Below are 22,206 nucleotides of genomic sequence, written 5' to 3'. Positions count from 1 at the left end.
TGTGGGATCCGCTGGCCTAGAGCGGAAGTAGGGAGAACAACGGTCTTTGGTCTTCGTGGCCTGGCCCCACTTTTGTAATTCTCACCCCTTCCCCCTCCAGGAAAACATTTGCCAGCCACATCAAAATTCTTTTGTTTTCTCGAATGCTTTATGTTCCCCATACCTTCATGCAAACAGTTCCTTCAGCCTGGGACTGTCTTCCTTTTCTCTCCTTCCCTCTCCCTCCTTCCAGTGGCCTCCCCACCCCCACTTTCTGCCTGGTGACCTGCTGGTCACCAGGCAGGGATCTGCTTATATGGTGTGTGTGTGTGTGTGTGTGTGTGTGTGTGTGTGTGTCCTTTTTAAAAATAGCTCTATTGAGACATAATTCACATACCACACAACTCATTGTTCAAAACACACAGTTCAGGGGGCACCTGAGTGGCCCAGTCAGTTAAGCGTCCGATTGGGCTCAGGTCATGATCTGAGCTCAGGTCTGTGAGTTCGAGCTCCACATCGGACTCTGTGCTGAGAGCTCGGAGACTGGAGCCTGCTTCGGATACTGTGTCTCCCTCTCTCTCTGTCCCTCCCCTGCTCATGCTCTGTCTCTCTCTCAAAAATAAATAAACATTAGAAAAAGAGCACACAGTTCTGTGGTCTTTAGTATAGTCACAGAGACGTGCAACTATTACCACAGTCAACTGGGGACCATTTTCGTAACCTCAAATAAATTCTGCACCCTTTAGCCATCACTCACTCTCTCGCCTCCTGCACTCCCACCTTCAACCCTGACCATGCTGAGCACCTTGTCATGTGCTTCTTGGCCGTCTGCATATCTTCTTTCGAGAAATCTCTGTGCATTTTTACATGAGATTATCTTTTAATTTTTGAGTTGCGAGAGTTCTTTACATATTCCAGATTCAATTCCCGTACCAGAGATATGATTTTCAAATATTTTCTCCCATTCCGAGCAGAAAAGTTTTTAATTTTGATGAAATCTAATCCACTCGTTTTCCTTTTGTTGCTTGTGCTTTTGATGTTGTGTAAGAATCTTTTGCCAATTCGAAGATCATGAAGACTCATCGCTATTTTTTCATCGAAAAGTTTTATAGTCGTTATGGGGCACCTGGGTGGCTCAGTCAGTTAGGCGTCTGGCTTCGGCTCCCGTCACCATCTCATGGTTGGTGGGTTTGAGCCCCGCATTGGACTCTCTTCTGTCAGCATAGAACCTGCTTCAGAGCCTCTGTCGTCTGATCTCTCTCTGCCTCTCCCCCACTCTCTCTCTGTCTCTCTCTCTCAAAAACAAAGAAACGTTAAAAAAAAATTAAAATAATGATTAGGGAGTAATTTAAAAAATAAAAATAAAGTTTTATAGTTGTTGCTCTTACATTTGGTCTTTGATCCACTTGGAGTAAATTAAAAAAAATGTTTTTTAACGTTTATTCACTTTTTGAGAGACAGAGAGAGAGCAGAGCATGAGAGAGGGAGGGGCAGAGAGAGAAGGAGACACAGAATCCAAAGCAGGCTCCAAGCTCTGAGCTGTCAGCACAGAGCCTGATGCAGGGCTTACACCCACCAACTGTGAGATCTTGGCCCGAGCTAAAGTTGGACACTTAACCGACTGAGCCACCCAGGCGCCCTGAGACAATTTTTTTTTTTTTTTTTTTTTTTTTTTTGGGACAGAGAGAGACAGAGCATGAACGGGGGAGGGGCAGAGAGAGAGGGAGACACAGAATCGGAAACAGGCTCCAGGCTCTGAGCCATCAGCCCAGAGCCCGACGCGGGGCTCGAACTCACGGACCGCGAGATCGTGACCGGGCTGAAGTCGGACGCTCAACCGACTGCGCCACCCAGGCGCCCCAAGACAATTTTTTATATATGGTATGGGATGGGGTCTAACTTCATTCTTTTCCATGGTTTATCCCAGCACTGTTTGTTGAAAAGACCATCCTTTCCCCCATTGAATGGTTTTAACGCTCTTGTTGAAGATCAGTTGAGCACAGACGTGGATCCATTTCCGGACTCTCAATTCTAATCCATCGAACTATGTCTATCTTTGTGCCAGTTCGGACTTGTCTTGATTACTGTGTCTGCTTAAATGTTGTTACAGTATTTCACGTGGGGCGCCCGGGTGGCTCTGTCCATTGAGCATCCGACTCTTGATATCAGCTGAGGTCATGATCTCACCATCGCGAGATCGAGCCCAGAGTTGGGGTCCACACCGAGTGTGGAGCCTGCTTGGAATTCTCTCTCTCTGCCCCTCTCTTCTGCCTGTGCTCTCTCTCTCCCTCTGTCTCTCTAAATAAATAAACATTCAGAAGACAAATGTTGTCACAGTATTTCATCAAATGCATTTTGATTTTGGAGATATTGAAAGGTAGAAGATAGTCAGTGTTTACAACCTCAGAGATGTTAAGGTCCTAGGATTGACTGAATCTGCTGTGTCTGGGGAAACTTCTATCCCCATAGACTGCCTATCATAGCACTCATACTATTAGGACCCCCGTTCTCTTAGAGCAGCCGTTCTCAAAGTAGGGTTCCCAGGCCAGCATCATCATCCATCAACACCATCATCTGGGAACTTAGAAATGCCAGGTATCAGGCCCAACCTTAGACCTACTGAAACACAAACTCTGGGGGTGGGGCCCAGCAACCGTTTTTAACAAGACTTACGGGTGATTCTGATGCATACCAGGTTTGAGATTCTCTCAATGTATAAGGTCCGTGAAGGCAGGAACCATACCTGTCTTGTCACTATTGTGTCCCTAGTACCCAGGAAGGGGGGTGGAAGTGGAGGGTTGGTGACCGGCATGGATTAATGATCAAGGAGATTTTGTTGAATAAATATATAAATGAGGTTACGTGACTTACCCAAGGTCACCAGTAGGTGAATGTTGAGAGCTAAGTTACCTCTTTCTGCCTTAGTTGCCTGGTTTCTGGCATGAGGTTTGTAGGAATATCAACAAACAACTGTTGAGGAATTATTATGTGCCCATTATCTTTCAAAATTTGGCCAGATGTTCTAGCTTTGGTAATAACCAATGAGGCGTCCATGGGTAGCTTTTTAGGATGATTAAAAGCACTTAAGAGTTTGGATACTAGCCCTTTGTCTGATATGTCATTTGCAAATATCTTTTCCCATTCCGTTGGTTGCCTTTAGTTTTGTTGATTGTTTCCTTTGCAGTGCAGAAGCTTTTTATCTTCATGAGGTCCCAATAGTTCATTTTTGCTTTTAATTCCCTTGCCTTTGGGGATGTGTCAAGTAAGAAATTGCTGCAGCTGAGGTCAAATAGGTGTTTTCCTGCTTTCTTCTCTAGGGTTTTGATGGTTTCCTGTCTCACATTCAAGTCCTTTATCCATTTTGAGCTTATTTTTGTGAATGGTATAAGAGAGTGGTCTAGTTTCATCCTTCTGCATGTTGTTGTCCAGTTCTCCCAGCACCATTTGTTAAAGAGACTGTCTTTTTTCCATTGGATATTCTTCCCTGCTTTGTCAAAGATGAGTTGGCCATACGTTTGTGGGTCCAATTCTGGAGTCTCTATTCTATTCCATTGGTCTATGTGTCTGTTTTTGGGCCAACACCATGCTGTCTTGATGATTACAGCTTTGTAGTAGAGGCTAAAGTCTGGGATTGTGATGCCTCCTGCTTTGGTCTTCTTCTTCAATATTACTTTGGCTATTCGGGATCTTTTGTGGTTCCATACAAATATTAGGATTGCTTGTTCTAGCTTTGAGAAGAATGCTGGTGCAATTTTGATTGGGACTGCATTGAATGTGTAGATAGCTTTGGGGTAGTATTGACATTTTAACAATATTTATTCTTCCAATCCATGAGCACGGAATGTTTTTCCATTTCTTTGTATCTTCTTCAATTTCCTTCATAAGCTTTCTATAGTTTTCAGCATACAGGTCTTTTACATCGTTGGTTAGGTTTGTTCCTAGGTATTTTATGCTTCTTGTACCACCTCACACCAGTCAGAGTGGCGAAAATGAACAAATCAGGAGACTATAGATGCTGGAGAGGATGTGGAGAAACGGGAACCCTCTTGTACTGTTGGTGGGAATGCTGACTGGTGCAGCCGCTCTGGAAAACAGTGTGGAGGCTCCTCAAAAAATTACAAATAGACCTACCCTATGGCCCAGCAATAGCACTGCTAGCAATTTACCCAAGGGATACAGGAGTCCTGATGCAGAGGGGCACTTGTACCCCAATGTTTATAGCAGCACTTTCAACAATAGCCAAGTTATGGAAGGAGCCTAAATGTCCATCAACTGATGAATGGATAAAGAAATTGTGGTTTATATACCCAACGGAATACTACGTGGCAATGAGAAAGAATGAAATCTGGCCTTTTGTAGCAACGTGGATGGAACCAGAGAGTGTCATGCTAAGTGAAATAAGTCATACAGAGAAAGACAGATACCATATGGTTTCACTCTTATGTGGATCCTGAGAAACTTAACAGAAGACCATGGGGGAGGGGAAGAAAAAAAAAAAAGAAAGGTTAGAGAGGGAGGGAGCCAAAGAGACTCTTAAAAACTGAGAATAAACTGAAGGTTGATGAGGGGTAGGAGGGAGGGGAAAGAGGGTGATGGGCATTGAAGAAGGCACCTGTTGGGATGAGCACTGGGTGTTGTATGGAAACCAATTGGACAAGAAATTTCATGTTAAAAAAAAAAAAGCACTTAGAAGTCCAAAAGAATTGGGTAAAGTTGAACTTTATGAAACACCAGGGGGAGCCTTGTGAAGAAGAAAGTAGCAGACTTGTAGGGCAAGCCAACCCAGCATAAGGGCACTTCCTTCCTCCCTCCCTCCTTCCATTCTTTCTTCCTTTCTTCCTTTTTCTTTCTTTCTTTCTTCCTCTTCCTTTCTTCCTTTCTTTCTTTCTTTCTTTCTTTCTTTCTTTCTTTCTTTCTTTCTTTTTCTTTCCTTCCTTCCTTCCTTCCTTCCTTCCTTCCTTCCTTCAAGGAGGCTTCATGACACCCAGGTGTCCTTTTTTTAAGAACTAATTTGTTCAGGGGCACCTGGGTGGCTCAGTCAATTAAGCATCGAACTTAATTTCAGCTCAGGTCATGATCTCACAGTTTGTGAGATTGGGCCCCACGTATGGCTTGCTCTGATGGCTCGGAGCCTGCTTGGGATTCCCTCTCTCCCTGTCTCTCTCTGCCCCTTCCTTGCATGTGCTCTTTCTCTCTCAAAATAAATAAACGTTAAAAAAAAATTACTTCAAAGTTGCCCATAGAATGAATTTCTACAGATAAACCATTCTTTCCATTGGATTTCATTACCTCGATATTTTCGTTACCCAAGCATAATAAAATTACTCTTAAGACAGCATCATATTTTTAAAAAGCACATTTATGTGTAAACAACGGTCAATTTTTTTAAGTTTATTTATTTTGAGAGAGAGAGAGCACCAGTAGGAGAGGGGCAGAGTGAGAAGGAGAGAGAGAATCTCAAACGGGCTCTGAGTTATCATCAAGTTGCCCAACGACACGGGACTCAAACTCACGAACCATGAAATCATGATCTGAGCCAAAATCAGGAGTCGGTGGCTTAACTGACTGAGCCACCCAGGAACCCCTGGATAAACAGCAGTCAATTTTTGTCTGTTTCCAAAACCCCAAACTTAAATCCTGAAAATTAAATTAGAAAAAAATTGTCTTATTTTCTGAAATAATAAACGTCAGTTAATCACAAAATAGATGCCTGACAGCTAGGGCGATTTGTGTGCTTTATGCAATGGTCTTAAGTTTTAAAGGCGGAAAGGTGAAAGGCTAATTAATCACTAAACACTAGAACGCATTGTACTTCCCGCGTTTTGAATGACTGCGCTTTCTATTTCAATGATCATTAGAACACCGGGGCTTTCCTGGTAAATCACGGAGAGCATTTAAAGTGTATCCTAAAATGGATCAGGCACAGTAGTAGGAGACCACTCCTGTGAATTTCATTATCAGATTCCTCTAGGAAGGCAAAGGTTATCATTCCAGGGGAAAATGAGTCACGCGGGAGGCAGAACACATTGTTTATGGCCAAACTCTGCATCTACATACGGAAGCTGATTACTGAGGGCAACTTTCCGCGGTCATCTGACTCTAATTTTACAACACGGCTTTAGAAGTTCACAGGCTGTTCTGCTTTCTCAGAAGTGGGTCTAATTCTGGTAAAGTGCCAGCCCTTCGTGGGTGTTCAACAAGCAGCAAATGAATGAATTGAATCAACCATGAGTTTCCCCTTGAATTTCCTAAGACTTCTAAAGGCGCTCAGAGGGGAGAAGCTGCGGCTGTTTTCTGTGGATGGGCTGCCACTAAATTAAGACAGATAACACCAGAGAAAAGGCATATTTAAAGCTCCAAAGCCGAAACTTTCAGATCAAAGCCCCGTGCCTCCCAGTCGTGCTGGAAATATTCCACCCCTCAATAAGAAAGAAAAATTCTTCTCTAAAAAATGTCAGCTGTCAGATTTTAACTGCAACGGAGACTGAACCAAATGAATGGACTTAGGTCATTTCAGCCATGTTACTGAATCCCTCCATGCCTCAGTTTCCTGATTTGGAGAATGGAGGTATTCTAGCACTTATCTTGCCAAGTTATTGTTAGGGTTATGCGTGTCCAGAGCTTTGCCTAGTGTCTCAATTCACTCCATATTTATCAGCCAATGAAAGTTTGTTACTACATACATACATTTCTTTCCTCTGATGTTCATCTTCACAATTTCTTTGTACTTATTTATTTTTTTGAGACAGAGAGAGAGAGAGAGAAGGGAAGGGGCAGAAAGAGAGAGAGAGAGAACGAATCCCAAGCGGGCTCCACATTGTCAGCACAGAGCCGGACGTGGGACTCAAACTCGTAAACTGTGAGATCGTGACCTGAGCTGAGATCAAGGGCCAGACACTCAACGGACTGAGCCACCCAGGCACCCCAATCTCAGTGATGATTTTTTTTATCTGCAACTCCCAAAACCTTAGAAGTTCAGAAAACCCTAAATTTGGTGGTACGGTTTGTACTGAATTGACGAAAGTCTGATCTGAGGCTTCTCGACCCCTTTCGTGAAAACACTAACATGATTTGCTGCAGAAACATTAATTTATATACCTTCCTAAACCCCCCCAAACTCTAAATTCCAGAGTACTCTTGTCCCAGAGTTTTCAAATAAACTGACTGTGGACCTATGTCAACATGATGCCAACACAAGTCAGAGAAAAATAAACCACTTTGGATTCTTGGACACCTGGCTTTGAATCCAGGCCTGGCCCTCTACTTTGTGGCCGCAGGAAAGTGACTTAAGTTCTCTACACAGCTCAGGTGGTTGATAGATCATTCCCTATACTGCCCAGGTGTGAGCGTCCTCAAATTCTGCGACCCCCCCCCCCCCCGGCCCCCCATGTATCTTTTCCTTCATTCATCCACCTGTCGTTTTTGAACGTTTATTTATTTTTGGGACAGAGAGAGATAGAGCATGAACGGGGGAGGGGCAGAGAGAGAGGGAGACACAGAATCGGAAACAGGCTCCAGGCTCTGAGCCATCAGCCCAGAGCCCGACGCGGGGCTCGAACTCACGGACCGCGAGATCGTGACCTGGCTGAAGTCGGACGCTTAACCGACTGCGCCACCCAGGCGCCCCCATCCACCTGTCGTTTTTGGAGACTGCTCCATGCCTGAATTGTTCAGGCCACTGTACCACAGGCGGATGGTGAGTGAGCCAAACGGGAAGTTCTATGGAATTCTCAGAATTGACAGCCCTAGAATATATTTGGCCTATGGCATGATGGGGCATCAGGATTTTTAAGATTCCTGAGTTCAGATAAAGGAATCGGTTGATTTGAAGTTACCCTATTTGCCTTTCTCCACACTTTTTTTTTTTAAGTTTTTAACATTTTTCTTTATATTTGAGAGAGAGAGAGAGAGAGAGCATTAGCAGGGGAGGGACAGAGAGAGAGGAAGACACAGACTGTGAAGCAGACTCCAGGCTCTGAGCTGTCAGCACAGAGCCTGACGTGGGGCTCGAACCCACGAACCGTGAGATCGTGACCTGTGCTGACGTCGGGAGCTTAACCGACTGAGCCACCCAGGCACCCCCCTTTCTCTGCACTTCTGATGGTCAGCAGCAATCCAATGAGTGAGCTTTCCAAAGGGCTGCTGCCCCAAAGGTAAGAAAGGTACAAATGCACAAAGGTATACATGACTGACAGTGTAAGATTGTGCTGATTTCAATCCACATATAAATTCAAAGGGAAAAAACTAGTTTCACCCTACCCTATCATGCTTGACTACAGAAAGCAGCAGTAAAAAACAAGTGAACAAACAAAAAAACCTGGAGGATGTAGGGAAGATTCGAGATTGGTTCACTGGTCTGGACTGATTTAATTAAGGAAGCAGCATTAGGCCAGAGCTTTTCAATCCCAGCCGCACGGTGGACTCACCTGTGTATCCTAAAAATCCGCATCTCCTCTGTAGATCAGTTGGGTCAGAATCCTTGGGGAGGGGGCCCAGCATTAATATTTTTAAAAAAGCTCTCCAGGTGATCCTATATTTGGGGGTTGTTCCAGGTTATCTGTGGAGACACCTGGGAGCTTTAAAACTGTTGATGCCCAGGCCCCACCCCCAGAAATTCTAATTCAATTGGCCTGGAATATAATTGACTTACAGTGTGATGGAGAATCTGGATTTTTCAGTTTCCCGAGTCATAATAACGAGATCCAGGCTCTCTCCAAATGCGCAGTATCCCTTTCTCCCTAAAAAGAGGTTTTCTGGAGTTTTTGTCATGGGACCACGAACCACTTTCCAATTCCATCTCGGCTGCTTACGGCTCAAAAATCAATACTCAAGAGACAAGCGATGGTGGGAAAGGTAAGTTTGCTTTACTCAGGAAGCCAGCAACCTGGGAAGAAGGTAGACTAATGTCTCAAAGACCACCTTCCCTGTCCAGGGGGAGCCGGGGGTGGGGTGGGTAGGGGTTTAGAAGGCATGGGGAGAGGGAGAGGGGCTATGCGCACGAGAAGCAGGTGCCCGGACAGTTAGTCACCTGTCGACGTGACCATGAACAGACTTGCTGGCACCTGCCGTGGCTATTTTCTAATGTAGTCAGGCCATCTCTTCTGAGAAAGTCTGGTCCTTCATTCCTCAGGGCCAGTGGTCTGCAAATCTCAAAAGAAACTTAGTTCTGCTACAGATCACAAGGACTTAAGTCAGCCAGCAAGGCGTGCATGAGCTTGAAGCAAGTTCACCCTTAAGATCGGTTGGGGTGCTATTACATTTTTATTGAGAATTTCAGATACCCTAGCAATAATTTCCAAGAATATAATTTACATGCTCACTTGGCTCTTTACTGAACATTCATGTTTTCAGGAACGGATTCCACTTGGAAGAGCCTAAAAGAATAGGTTGGGCGTATTTCAGTGAGAATCTCAAGCATAACTCACAGCCATTGAATCGATTACCTGGCCGGAAATTTTTCCTGTTGTTAAACCTCACCGTTATCGGATGAATTATTACCTCGACGCTGCAAAGGAATGGAAAGAATGGGGAATAGGGAATATGTAGTACTAATGGCTTTTAAAAAATGATTAATGGTCATTTGTCATAAATCTGTGAAGTTGGTACAGATCACAGACATAATCTATTTCCACATACTGCTGCGCGGTCGATATTTAAGAAATGTGTTGTTTTTCACTAGCAGCCAAGCAGTTTACTGGGGTCCCTGACTTCATAGCACTTTACCCCTCACCTGAGAGTCTAGAACAGGAGTGATGAACCTGGCCTCTCAGCGAGGAGCAGTGACTGAGCAGGGAGACAGAACTCATGGCTAATGAGCCTGATGATTGCACGTGTCAGTTGTTGAACATCCGACTTTGGCTCAGGTCATGATCTCATGGTTCTTGAGTTCAAGTCCTGCATCGGGCTCTGTGCTGATAGCTCGGAGCCTGGAGCCTGCTTCGGATTCTGTGTCTCCCTCTCTCTCTGTTCCTCCCCCGCTCATACTCTGTCTCTCTCTCTCTCAAAAATAAGTAAAGATTAAAAAAAAAAAATTTTTTTTTAATTTTTTTTTTCAACGTTTATTTATTTTTGGGACAGAGAGAGACAGAGCATGAACGGGGGAGGGGCAGAGAGAGAGGGAGACACAGAATCGGAAACAGGCTCCAGGCTCTGAGCCATCAGCCCAGAGCCTGACGCGGGGCTCAAACTCACGGACCGCGAGATCGTGACCTGGCTGAAGTCGGACGCTTAACCGACTGCGCCACCCAGGCGCCCCCCAAAAAATTTTTTTAATAGAGATAAGGAGGGGCACCTGGGTGGCTCAGTCAGTTAAGCGATCGATTTCGGCTCAGGTCATGATCTCCGCATTCGTGAGTTCGAGCCCCACGTCGTGGTCTGTGCTGATAGGTCAGAAACTGAAGCCTGCTTTAGATTCTGTGTCTCCCTCTCTTTCTGCCCTTCCCCCACTCATGCTCGCTCGCTCTCTCTCTCAAAAATAAACATTAAAAAATTAAAAAAAAAATAGAGATTAAAAAAAAAAACCCGAAGGGACAGGAGGGGGCTACTTTACAGAGTGACATTTGAGCTAGGAGATCTGAGCAATGAGTCAGCCAACCCAAGAGCTGGGCAAAGAGAGTTCTGGAATTGATTCTCTAACATTTCTAGAGGGCTGGGTTGAAACGACGACACAGGCTTTCCCCCTCCCAGCCAAGTCCCTTAGTACACACCTGAGGGAGCTCTAGGCCAGCAGACGTCTCCCTTGCCTAACCGTGGCCCTCCGGAACTAGCTGGCCAGGTCACCCACTATTACTCCTCCGCAGGTGACATGAGGCAATGACATCGTGCTAACCAGAGAGGCAAGACGGTGCCCGCTTCACTCCAAACCTTCCCGTGAGCCCCGATGGGTGCGGCACCCTTGGTCGGTGGCCCGAAAACACGTGCCTCCCCTGAATCCCCTGACCGCGTGGATGCCGCCACCCGGGCTGGAAGACGCGTGCTTGCTTCTCGCTGTAGGTGCACAAAGCAGACCAGTCAGGAGGCTTTGCTCTTCCTCTTTGAAGTTGTCACAGCACATTTAGTCATTAACTCGCCCAACCTTCAGAACAAACAGCTAGACCGGACTTGTTTAAGCCGAGTCTTGGAGCGTAGTTAAGCCTCGGAATTTCAAGGCGAGCAGGTCTGGCTCATAATCTTGGGTCCGGAACTTGCTGGCGTGTGACAGCTGATCAATTCCTTCATCTCGTTGAAGTCGGTTTCCTTGTCGGTTCAGGGGAGGCCTCCTATCCATCGCATAGGTTGTTGGGAGGGGAAATGGGTCAAACGTTTAGGAAAGCACCTGGTGTATAGGTAGTGTCTCATGAATGTATTTGTTGCCACTGGGTGAGGGACGGGCATCACGACGTGTCCACCCACAAACTTCACAGCCAGCCTCTGCCAGTGTGGGCTGGACTTCTCAGACCTCTCTCTCTGTTACTCCTGAGAAGGCAAACACCAGTGCTGTACTTATCGGGTATCCCTTGACTTCCCCCAAATGCACTGGATTTTGTTCCCTTCTGGACCGCGGGACAACACCCAGCTGTTGTAGGTTTGGGGTAACAGGGCCTGTTAACAACAGCAATCATTGAAAAATGGTTGTCGGTATTTACAGCCAGTTTCTAGAGAGAATAAATTATCCCCTAAAGAGATTAGTGGTTGTGTCAACATGCCCCATGAGGACCCATTAGGGACGACTCTGTGGCCATTTGGATCAGAAGGTACTCTTTGATAGTCTTGGTTTAGAAACAGTTCCCTTCATGCTTGTATTGTTTTCCTGCCACAGAGAGAGCAGAAGTGACAGGAGCACCTTGGCCAGGGACAGTAGTTTAGGGGGACCTGATGCCTCCCTAGAGTCGTTCAGACCACTAGTTGGGAGATCGCCCTGTACAGCAACACAGTCAGTCCTCCCTAAGCGTTTCCAGTAACCAAGATTCGAGTGAATTCTCCTAATATCTCTGGAAGCAGCATGATTCCTGCTAGTTTCCTCTGGCTGGTCTGGGTTTCAAATAAGAATGGAACTTCCTGTTTCCTTCTTCTTTTTTTTTTTTTTTAAGTTAAATTTATTTTTTATTTTATTATTTTTTAATATATTTTTAAAGTTTATTTCATTTTAATTTTGAGGGAGAGATAGAAAGCAAGTGGGGGAGGGGCAGAGAGATGGAGACAGGCTCCCAAGCAGAATCCACGCTGTCGGCACAGAGCCCGATGCGGGGCTCGAACTCACAAACCGCGAGATCATGACCGGAGCAGAAGTCAAGAGTCGGATGCTTAACCGAGGGAGCCACCCAGGCGCCCCCCCCCCACTTGTCTCCTTGTGGTAGCTCTGTTGTTTCGAGTCTCTTGACCCTAGACTTGCCGATCTTCCCTCCTCCCTGCCTTTCTCCGAAGGTCGGGAGCAGAGTGCTCCTTCAGCCAGAGTACTCTCTCTCCTCTTTTCTTACAGCCAAGCTTCTCAGAAGCAGCACCCCCTGAATCCACCTCCGCTTACTCACCTCCCATTCACTCTCTGAGACCTTAAGATTTGATTCTGCCCCCACAACAGGGTGGGGAGAGATCACCGACATCCTCCTGGTCACCGGGTCCAGTGGGATTTTCTCAGCCCTTCTCCTTCTTGCCCCCCGTGGCACCTGACTCCGTTGACAGGTGCTTTGAATGTCTCCTCCCCCCGGTTTTCCGGCTCCTGGACCCTCCCGGTTTTCCTTCCCCCTTTAGAAGCACCCCTCCCGCTGCTTACCCGCTAAAGGTTGCCATTTGTGGCCACCTCCTCCCTTGGTTTTCCTGAAGCCTGCCACACCCCTACCTCCAGCCTGGGTGTCTGCCCCACCCTCTGAGGCCTTGCGTTAGCCATGCGAGTCCCTTGCCCTAACTTCCTCACTAGATGGGCTGCATGATGTCTAAGATAGGACCCACAGTACGTCAAGGTGTTGTCACTGTGTTTCAGCAAGCCATAGCACAGTTTGTATGGACTCAGAGCTTCACATTGGCGGAAAAAGTCTAACCTTGGAAAATCGCCAATGCTTTGCCATGCTAGGGCTTTTGACTTCTCTCGGGGACATCTTACCAGCAGGGTTAAGTGTGATGCATTCACGCGTCCCTGTCAATATCTGTCAACACCTCTGCTGGGGAAGTAAGAATTGGAGCCCCGGTCCCTCTGTTATCCAACAAAGTATACACGGGTTTGCTTAGGGGAGCCCTGGTTTGTAGTGACTCATGTTGGTAGCTTTCCTACCGCAGGAGGGTTCTCTGTTTATTTAGTTCATAAAAACATCATTCAGAATATCAGGCAGGCCCTTTGAGGAACCCCTCACTGATTCAACTCATTGGTAAAAAATCACATAGTGGAAATAAATATGCCCTTTGGGGTGAGAAGTCATTCTGCCTCTTATTTACAAGACTTAATTAGCTAGAATCGAAGCATAAAATTGCTTTACCTCTAGGTTTCCTTTCTAGCTGGTGAAAACGATAATTCTCAGTGAGCGACCACCGCGAATTTTGAGAGGGAAAGTCATTGAGAAGACAAAGAATTGGCCTGATACAGGGGTGCGGGCATGGTGCTGTGCTCGGCCTTAGGAGATCTGGTTTGGAAATGATTTCTCACCCCCTTTTCCTCCCTCTTTTCTCCTAGACTTTCTGTGACCTGTCTGCCCGCTAGGCCAGGCTCCAAAGTCCCCAGAGATTACTTTCTTTTAAAAATGAAACACTGGTATTCGAGAGGCAGTATGGTGTGGTGGTAAGTACACAGGCCTGAACCCCGACAGTTTGAAAGCCTGGTTCTGGTACTTACTAGTTCTGTGATGTACACATTTCTTTTTGCCCCAGTATGGGTGGGGGTGGGGGTGGGGAGAGTGTTCAACATAAGCTTCTAACTCTGAGCTCTAATGAACTGGATGTTCGCAAGCTAGGGAGTAGTTAAAAGTTCGTCACCCTGGGTTGCAAAATCTTTCCTTCTGTGCCTCACCCATCACAGCCCTGTCCCTGGGAGACAGGGCACAACTGTGTGCTCACTCTGTTCTAGAACCCAGCTTCTGCCCTGAAACTCACTTCCTTTCTCACTTGGAGATTTAGCTGGCAAACTAGAGCAGCCCAAGAGGGTCACTTGCCTGCCTCTTTTTCAGATCCTTCTTGGTTCTTGAAAGTATATAGGGTGTTCCAAACCCCCAAACGTCCTCCTACCCCAAGACGGGTTTCTCAGAACTACTGCCAAGAGCCCCTTTTCCTTATGTCTATTAGCTCTTATAATTATATCTCTCCTTGCAAATACCTTACCCCCAGCTGATTCCTTTATTCAACCAACCAACCCACAAACCGATCAACCGATCAACGAGTTTTCCCGAGCTCCCTGCGCTCTGTGGGAAGCCTTTCCCATTTAGAGTTACAAGTGATAACTTGGTAGTGAGCCCTGTGACATGGGCTCACAGAGCAGGGACACCTAGTTCCGCTGAAGGGTACGTCCAGGGGTAAAAGAGTAGGGTAAGAATGCTGTTGTGGAAAACTTTTCAAGAGGTCACTGTGAGCTAGGTCCTAAGGTTAAGTGGCAATTAGCCATGTGAGGGGCTGGTTATGCAAGAAAGGCCTTCCAGGTGAAAGACACAACAAGCAGATTGGGAACTAGGGTGTGACTCCTTCTGGGAACTCCAGAGCTTGGGTTCAAACCTTGACTCCTCTACTTCCTGGCCATCTGACCTTGGGAGTGGTAGCCAGGATACAGGCTACCTAAACACGTCCCTGTCCTAAGACCCGTATCCCGTGACAAAAGGGACTTACATGGCGAAAGAGACTTTGCCAACGTGATCAAGTTAAGGATCTTGAGATGGGGAGATTATCCTGGGTTACTCAAGTGAGCCCAAGGTAATCACAATGTCTTTATGAGAGGAGGCAGGAGATCAAAAAGAAGGAGTCTGGAAGCATAGGTTGAGTGATATGGACACACGGCCAAAAACACAGGCCGCCTCAAGTAGGTGGAAGAGGTAAGAACATAGATTGGCCCCTGGAGTCTCCCGAAGGTATACAGCTCTCCAGACATCTTGATTTTGAAGCTGGTTTGGGACTTCTGACCTCCAGAACTATAACATAATATGTTTGTGTTGTTTTAAACCACTACGTGTGTAGTGACGTGTTACGGCGATGATAGCAAAGTACTACTGCGGGGACAAGTTATTCAACATCTCAGTTCCCGATCGTCTCATTTATACGGTGGGGCTAGGAGAGCATTTCCATCTAGCAAAGCTATAGTGCTTTGCATGGGCGAAGTACTCAGTCATCACATCATGCTAAAAGGTTCGTCTCTTTATTGCATATGAACTAAGGAGCGACAGGAACATTTTCAGCAAGAAGACAACATGAGCAGATATGTATTTTAGGCAGATCCACTGGGGCAAAATGAAACATGGGTTTATTGAGTGGGGGAGGGAATGTTGGAGGCTGGAAGACCAATTAGGAAGCTGCTGTCATAACTCTAGGCAGTGACAGTGGGGGCAAGGTCAAGAGCAGCCTTTCCTGACCCCTCTGTCTCGTTAGTCCATCTTACTTTTAATGCTTTTTAAATATTTTGTCAACACTGTTGGCCGCCAAGCCAGAGCTGGTTCCCCTCCCTTTCCTTCTTAACGAAACCCTGGCTTCGGCCGGATGTCACCGTCCCACAAACCCCGTTGGGGAAGAGTCTCCATCTTGTTTGATCCAATGGTAATCTCACACCCTCTGCTAGTTCGGGGTTCTAGAATGGGCAAGTGACCCAGTTCCAGAGGGAGAGACATGAGGGAAGGCTGTGAGGGCCGCCAGGGAAAGATCCCTCTGTCCTTGGAGAGCCACAGGCAGAGAAGCCCTCTCCTCCCTCTGGCCTTGGTGTCATCTCAGCGCGATGCCTGGAATTGCGGCAGCCATCTTGTTTCGAGCTATACGTTCATGCGAAACAAGAACAGGGCAGAGAGCTGGAAGGGACTGGGTCCTTGATGACAGTGCTTCAACCGCTGATCACAAACCCTTGAAGTCTTTTCCACAACTGGAATTAAGCCAGTTTCACTTACCTAGCCGACCAAAGCAACCTAACACACAACCGGAGATGCTTTTGTTTGTTCATCTGTTTGTTGCTATCTCACCAGGTAGCATTGTAAGCTCCTCGGCCATGAGGTCCTTAAGCTGGTAATCTCTCTGGACCTGAACTTTGCTTAGCATATCGTAGATACACAGTCTGTATATTTAATTCCAGTTTTTGGCCAGACCTGATGACCGCTGGGATGCAGACGGTGGAGGAGGGGGAAGAGCCCAAAACAACCTCAAGACAACTTCCTGGTTCAGGGCCCCAGTGACCAGGTTGATGGGTGTGACGTGAATAGAAATACTGAAGAGCCCACATGTACGATACCACTGGGCATTTTCCTGCTAACCTTTTGGCTCCCATCTCCACTGTGTCCCCAGTTGCTACCATGGACCCTTTGCAAAAACAGAGAGTGAGGGAGAGCACGTGGGACCCCAAAGACCAGAACTAAGAGGCACGGGTTGAGTCACTTACAATTCCTCACTCTGCCTCTCCCCCAGCCCAGTGTATTTGTGACTCGCTTGTCTCTCAGTGTGGACCTCGTCCCAGTTTGCCATCCTACACAATCGTTCTGCACTTGAGAGCAGTTCTTGTCAAACAACATCAGGATTCTGATCTTACAGGTGTCTTGGAAGATGAAGCCGAGTGACAAGTCTAACAGGTGGGAAGAAAGCCCCCCCACTCACTTTTCATTATTTAAATAAAATCCATTTTTATCATTGAAAAGAGATTCAATATGAAAACTCCTCTTTTAATCTTCCCCCACATTCCTTGGTTACGGAGCAGTTATATCACCTGAGCTTTGAGATTCTGGGTCTTCTAAGTGGCCGTCCAGGCTGCTTCAGGCCCCAGGGTCTGGCCCCACTCAGTCCCCCCACTGTGGGTATTTTGTTTTCAGGCCTTGGAGGCTGATTTTGTTTTGAGGCTCACTTCTTTTTTATTAAAAAAAAAATGTTTTTAATGTTTATTTATTTTTGAGAGAGAGAGAGAAAGAGAGAGAGCATGAGCCATATTGGGGCAGAGAGAGAGGGAGATGCAGAATCCGAAGCAGGCTCCCTGCTCTGAGCTGTCAGCCCAGAGCCCGACGCGGGGCTGGAGCTCACGAACCGCGAGATCACGACCTGAGCCGAAGGGGAACGCTCAAGCAACTAACTGTATTTGGTCCACTGAACACAGTCGCACTTTTGGAGAAAGCAGGGGGCAGGGCGCGTCGACTCTGTGACAGGCAATTGGCGCTCAAACGCTGTGGCCTGCGGCTCTCGTCGAAGCTCTTGCGTGGGCAGGGTCAGGACGGCAAGTGTCGGTCACGTGCTGGCTGTTCCCCACTTGCTCCCCTCGCCCCTTTCTTCTCTGCCCTTCTCCACCTTGACTGTGGCCCAGGAGCCGTCTCTGGACCGCCTGGCCGAGGCCCTCTGCCTGCTAACCTTGCGGTGGGGGGGGGGGGGGGGGAGGGCGGGTGGCACCTGCCGCAAACGGAAGGGTGACAGGGCAGTCCTGCGAGTGGCTGCGACCCACATCTCCCGGCAAGCCGTTCCTCCCCTGGGGACAGCCCCAGGGGTCACTGTGTTCTGGTGACACATTCCCTCCCTCTGCCCTTGCGGTCCCAGGTGGTAAGAGCTTCCGGCATTTGTTCTTTCTGGGGGCCTCCTCGCCCCTTGTTGCTTCCTCTCATTCTGCCCACCCTTCTGTAAACAGCGTCTTTGCTAAGCTCTCCTCCGTTAAACGCTCCGCCGTGCACGCCATCTGCTTCCTGCCCGCGCCCTGGCCGACGCTGCCACTGAACCTGCTTTTCGTTTAGGCTCCAAATAAGTCGGTGCTGTCTGCCTACCCAGATTTAGCAGCAAACGCCCCCAGGTCCACTGCTTGCGGGCTGAGCTTTCGGATGAGCGCCCCCTGTCGGGGTCCTGACTGTTGGCTCTGTGTTTCGCAAACCGTCTATTTGGGTCCTTTTCTCTTTATTGCTTCGGTTCCTAGCCTGGGTTCCCGATTCGTAGTGAAACAGGAACAGCAGAGTTCAAGGCAGGTGTAGAACGGCGAGGAATAGCTGTGTGTCCTCAGGCCATTACACAACATCCGCGTGCCTCGGTTTTTCTCATCCCCAAAATGGGTATAATGATAGCAGTCCCTTATCTGAGAGGGCTTTCCTGAGGCTTAACTAGATTTATTTATTTTTTACTTTTTTTTTTTTTAACATTTATTTAGTTTTGAGAGACAGAGCACAAGTGGGGGAGGGCAGACAGAGAAGGAGACACAGAATCCGAAGCAGGCTCCAGGCTCCGAGCTGTCGGCACAGACCCCGATGCGGGGCTCGAACTCACGAGCTGTGAGATCATGACCTGAGCTGAAGTTGGACACTCAGCCAACTGAGCCACCCAGGCGCCCGAGGTTTAACTACATTTAAATGTGTAAGGCACATAGGATAGGGCATGAAGCATAGCATATCTAAATAAATGGTAGCTATTATTATTGTTTTATTGGAGAAAGGGTTTTACTTGGAATTAAATGCCCAGGCTTGAATTCTAGCTCTTAAAAAAAAAAAAAAGTGTATTTGTTCTTTTGAGAGACAGAGGGAGAGCAGGGGAGGGGACAGAGAGAGAATCCCAAGCAGACTCTCCATTGTCAGCACAGAGCCTAATGAGGGGCTTGATCCCATGAACTAGGAGATCACGACCTGAGCTGAAATTAAGAGTCGGACGCTTAACTGACTGAGCCACCCAGGTGCCCCTTGAATTCTAGTTCTGCCATCGAGCAACTGGGTGCCCTTGGAACTATCACTTCAGCTTTTCGTGTTGACGTTTCTACATTCTCAGCCTGGGATTGGTAATACTTGCCTCACTCAGCGATTGCCGGGCCAAGACGTGACGATGGGTCAGAAAGGTCGTCATAAATTCTACAGCACTCTACACGTATTAAATAGCGTGGCTCCCTCTGTGGCAGAAAATTCCTTCCTGTCTTATGTGGGTCTCTGCTCTGGTTTACCGCTTACCCTCTCCCTAGGAGGGTCCCGAGGAGACATGGGACTTCGTTCCCCATCAGACACTTGTGGGGAACATACTGTTATCCAGGGAAGAGAAGAGAAAGGGAGGGTGCTGGGCTACGGAAGGAAGGCGAGGGAGGGGATGGGATTTTTGCCAGCTTTCTGGAAGTGTGATGCTCTCCAGAGGCCCCAGGCCAGCACTGCTTGGCTGACTGAGGGTGTGCCTGGAAACCTGGGTGACAAGGAAGGGCAAAGCCCGGAGCAGACCAGGAATACTCGTCCGTCGGGAGGGAGAGAGAGAGCACAGCCTGGTGGGACCGGATGGAGAGCCGGAGGGGGCTACAGAGACCCCTGCTGGTTACAGGAAGGGCCCAGCCCACGTGGGCCCCTGAGCCCCTGCGGGAGCCTAAGGCTGTCACCCCATAGTTGTGTTTGCATTTCCTCTACAGTGGGCCTCTCCCAACGACATTTGGGATGCCGCCTAGCCTAGCGCGTAGAGTCTCCACCCCCTCCCCAACATGGCCCTTCATCCAGGGGCGTTTCTGGTAACAAGGTGCAGAGTGGTGATTGCCGGTATTTTGTCTCACATACGCTCTGAACTCTGGAGGCCCACCATCCGTAGGTAATGCACCCAGTTCTCCTCGCTCTGTGTGATTTCTGGAAAATCCTGCGGGCTCAGCACTGGTGGGGCCCATGTGGCTCCTCTGTGAACTTGCTGAGTTATGATAGCATGGCCCGAGGCCCACGGACTCTCGGTGCTCAAAGCTGGCCTCTTTGGCCTGATGCAAAGGTCGCCCCTTGGCAATCAACCAGAGGCTGTTTACGGGGCTCTCCCAGCATCTGTCTGCTAAGGGCTATGGTGCCAGCCTTCCAGTCACCCAAATACAGATTTTCTGGGTCTCCAGGCTCTCCTCCACTCGCCAGCTTGCCCTCTTCTTTCTCTGGCCAAACATATTCTTCTGTGGCTTTCCTGGGACTGCCCTGGGGTGATGGGATGTTTTTCTGCTCCTTCCTGGGTATTTTTAGATGCTGACAGACGGACCCACTCCCCCTTCCCAGGAGGTTTTGCTTTTGTTTCATTCAGTTGGCAGAAACACCTGCAGACGCTGCCTTGTCCAGTCGGCCCGCCTGTCACACGGCCGCGGTTGATCAACACGGTTCTGGACTCGGCTGCTCTCGGGCCTGGAAGACGCGGGGAGGGGGGGCGGCTCCTCCCGGAAGCCCAGGCACGGTTGACTGTCCAGCCCACACCTCTCAGAACAGAAAAGGACAGTCAGAGGTCTGGAATCGTGCACCGAAATGTCACATCAGGGCGCCAGGACAGCAAGGCTCTCTCATTTACACTGGTCAAGATTTCCCAGGAAACAACTCCCCTAAAAACCCGATTTCCGTTTTCACTTAGAAACAGTTATGCTGATTATGGAAAGAGCCTCAATGTCCATCAGCTGATGAATGGATAAAGAAATTGTGGTTTATATACACAATGGAGTACTACGTGGCAATGAGAAAGAATGAAATATGGCCTTTTGTAGAAACGTGGATGGAACTGGAGAGTGTGATGCTAAGTGAAATAAGCCATACAGAGAAAGACAGATACCATATGGTTTCACTCTTATGTGGATCCTAAGAAACTTAACAGAAACCCATGGGGGAAGGGAAGGAAAAAAAAAAAAAAAGAGGTTAGAGTGGGAGAGAGACAAAACATAAGAGACTGTTAAAAACTGAGAACAAACTGAGGGTTGATGGGGGGTGGGAGGGAGGGGAGGGAGGGTGATGGGCATTGAGGAGGGCACCTGTTGGGATGAGCACTGGGTATTGTATGGAAACCAATGTGACAATAAATTTCATATTAAAAAAAAAAAAAAGAAACAATTATGCTGAGTCCCAATTTTCAAGCCCGTTTGGGCCCCACCGATGAGTTATCCAGGGGACAGAGCAGCTAGGAGGCCCTCCCTCTCCGTCCACTTCAACAGGTTCTCTGACCCAGTACTGCTTGTGCTGGAAAATTTTAATGATATTTTCTTTAACTTGCACATTTCCATACAGAAATCTGAAAATACCTATTCTTAAAGTAATACAAACGCTTTAACCTTCAAGAGTGCATTTTCTTAAAAAAAAAAAAAAATCAAAGATCCTTAATAACCACTTTGGTTCTGGTGGTTTTTCACTGATGACACCACTTAGCATTCACCTAGCTAAAACAGAAATGTTGTAATAGGAAGCTGGATCGGGATATTTGCATGAATATTCAGTTTTGGAAGAAAATAGTCTAAGCTCCCTCCCCAGGCCAAGTATGAGAACCGTGGAAGTAAAGCAGTTTGCATTTTGAATCTCTGTGTAGGGGCTTACATGATAATTCGACGCGTTTATCTCGATCTCAAACACCCTTATCATCTCTTGTGGTTTCTGCTGTGGAAAACCCTTTCGCTCTGCCCAAGACACGGAATTTTTTTTAACCGTGTTCTTCCCTCTACGTGATACGATGATCATTTTAATGGGCTCTATGTCCTTGAGTTATACCTTAATCAGGACGTGCTGGTTGAAAAGGAAAAGGGAAGCTACACATCAGAGTTGAACAAAAAAAGTACTTAAAGAATTTCATTATTAAAACATTTGTCTTCGAAGTGTGAAGAGGGTGTGTGAATGCTTCCTGTCATTATTGGGTTGCAACACGAGAGTCTCGTGAATATGTCTTACCCACGGTTTATGATAGAAAATTTCAGCTAAAAATGTAGTGAGACCCCATCCATCCATCATTTTTAATGATTATCAACACGTTGCCAATCATGTTTCATCTATCCTCCTCGTTTACTTTTACTTACACTTTTTTTTTCTAGCATCTTAAAGCAAATTCTAGATAATATAAATGCTTGCATGATGGCTAATTTCATGTGTTAATTTGTCTGGGCCACTGTATTAGTCAGCCTGGGCTGTCATAACAAAATACCACAGACGGCTTGAACAGCAGAAATCTATTTCTCACAGTTCTGGAGGTTGGAAGTCAGAGATCAAGGTGCCAGGTAGGTTTCATTCTGAGCCCTTGCCTCTTGGCTTGTAGGTAGCCACCATCTTGCTCTGTGGGCCCCACCCTTATGACCTTATTTAACCTGAATTACATCCTAAAGGCTTTATCTCCAAAAACAGTCATATGGCAGGGGTGGTTAGGGTTTCAACATACAAATCTGGTGCAGGGATTTGGGGG

This window comes from Lynx rufus, unplaced genomic scaffold, assembly GCF_022079265.1.
Source record: "Lynx rufus isolate CCGP_SWC_20201006 ecotype Redwood Valley unplaced genomic scaffold, mLynRuf1.p SCAF_6, whole genome shotgun sequence".
Classification (NCBI taxonomy): Eukaryota; Metazoa; Chordata; class Mammalia; order Carnivora; family Felidae; genus Lynx; species Lynx rufus.
Note: the sequence above shows the minus strand (reverse complement) of the source record.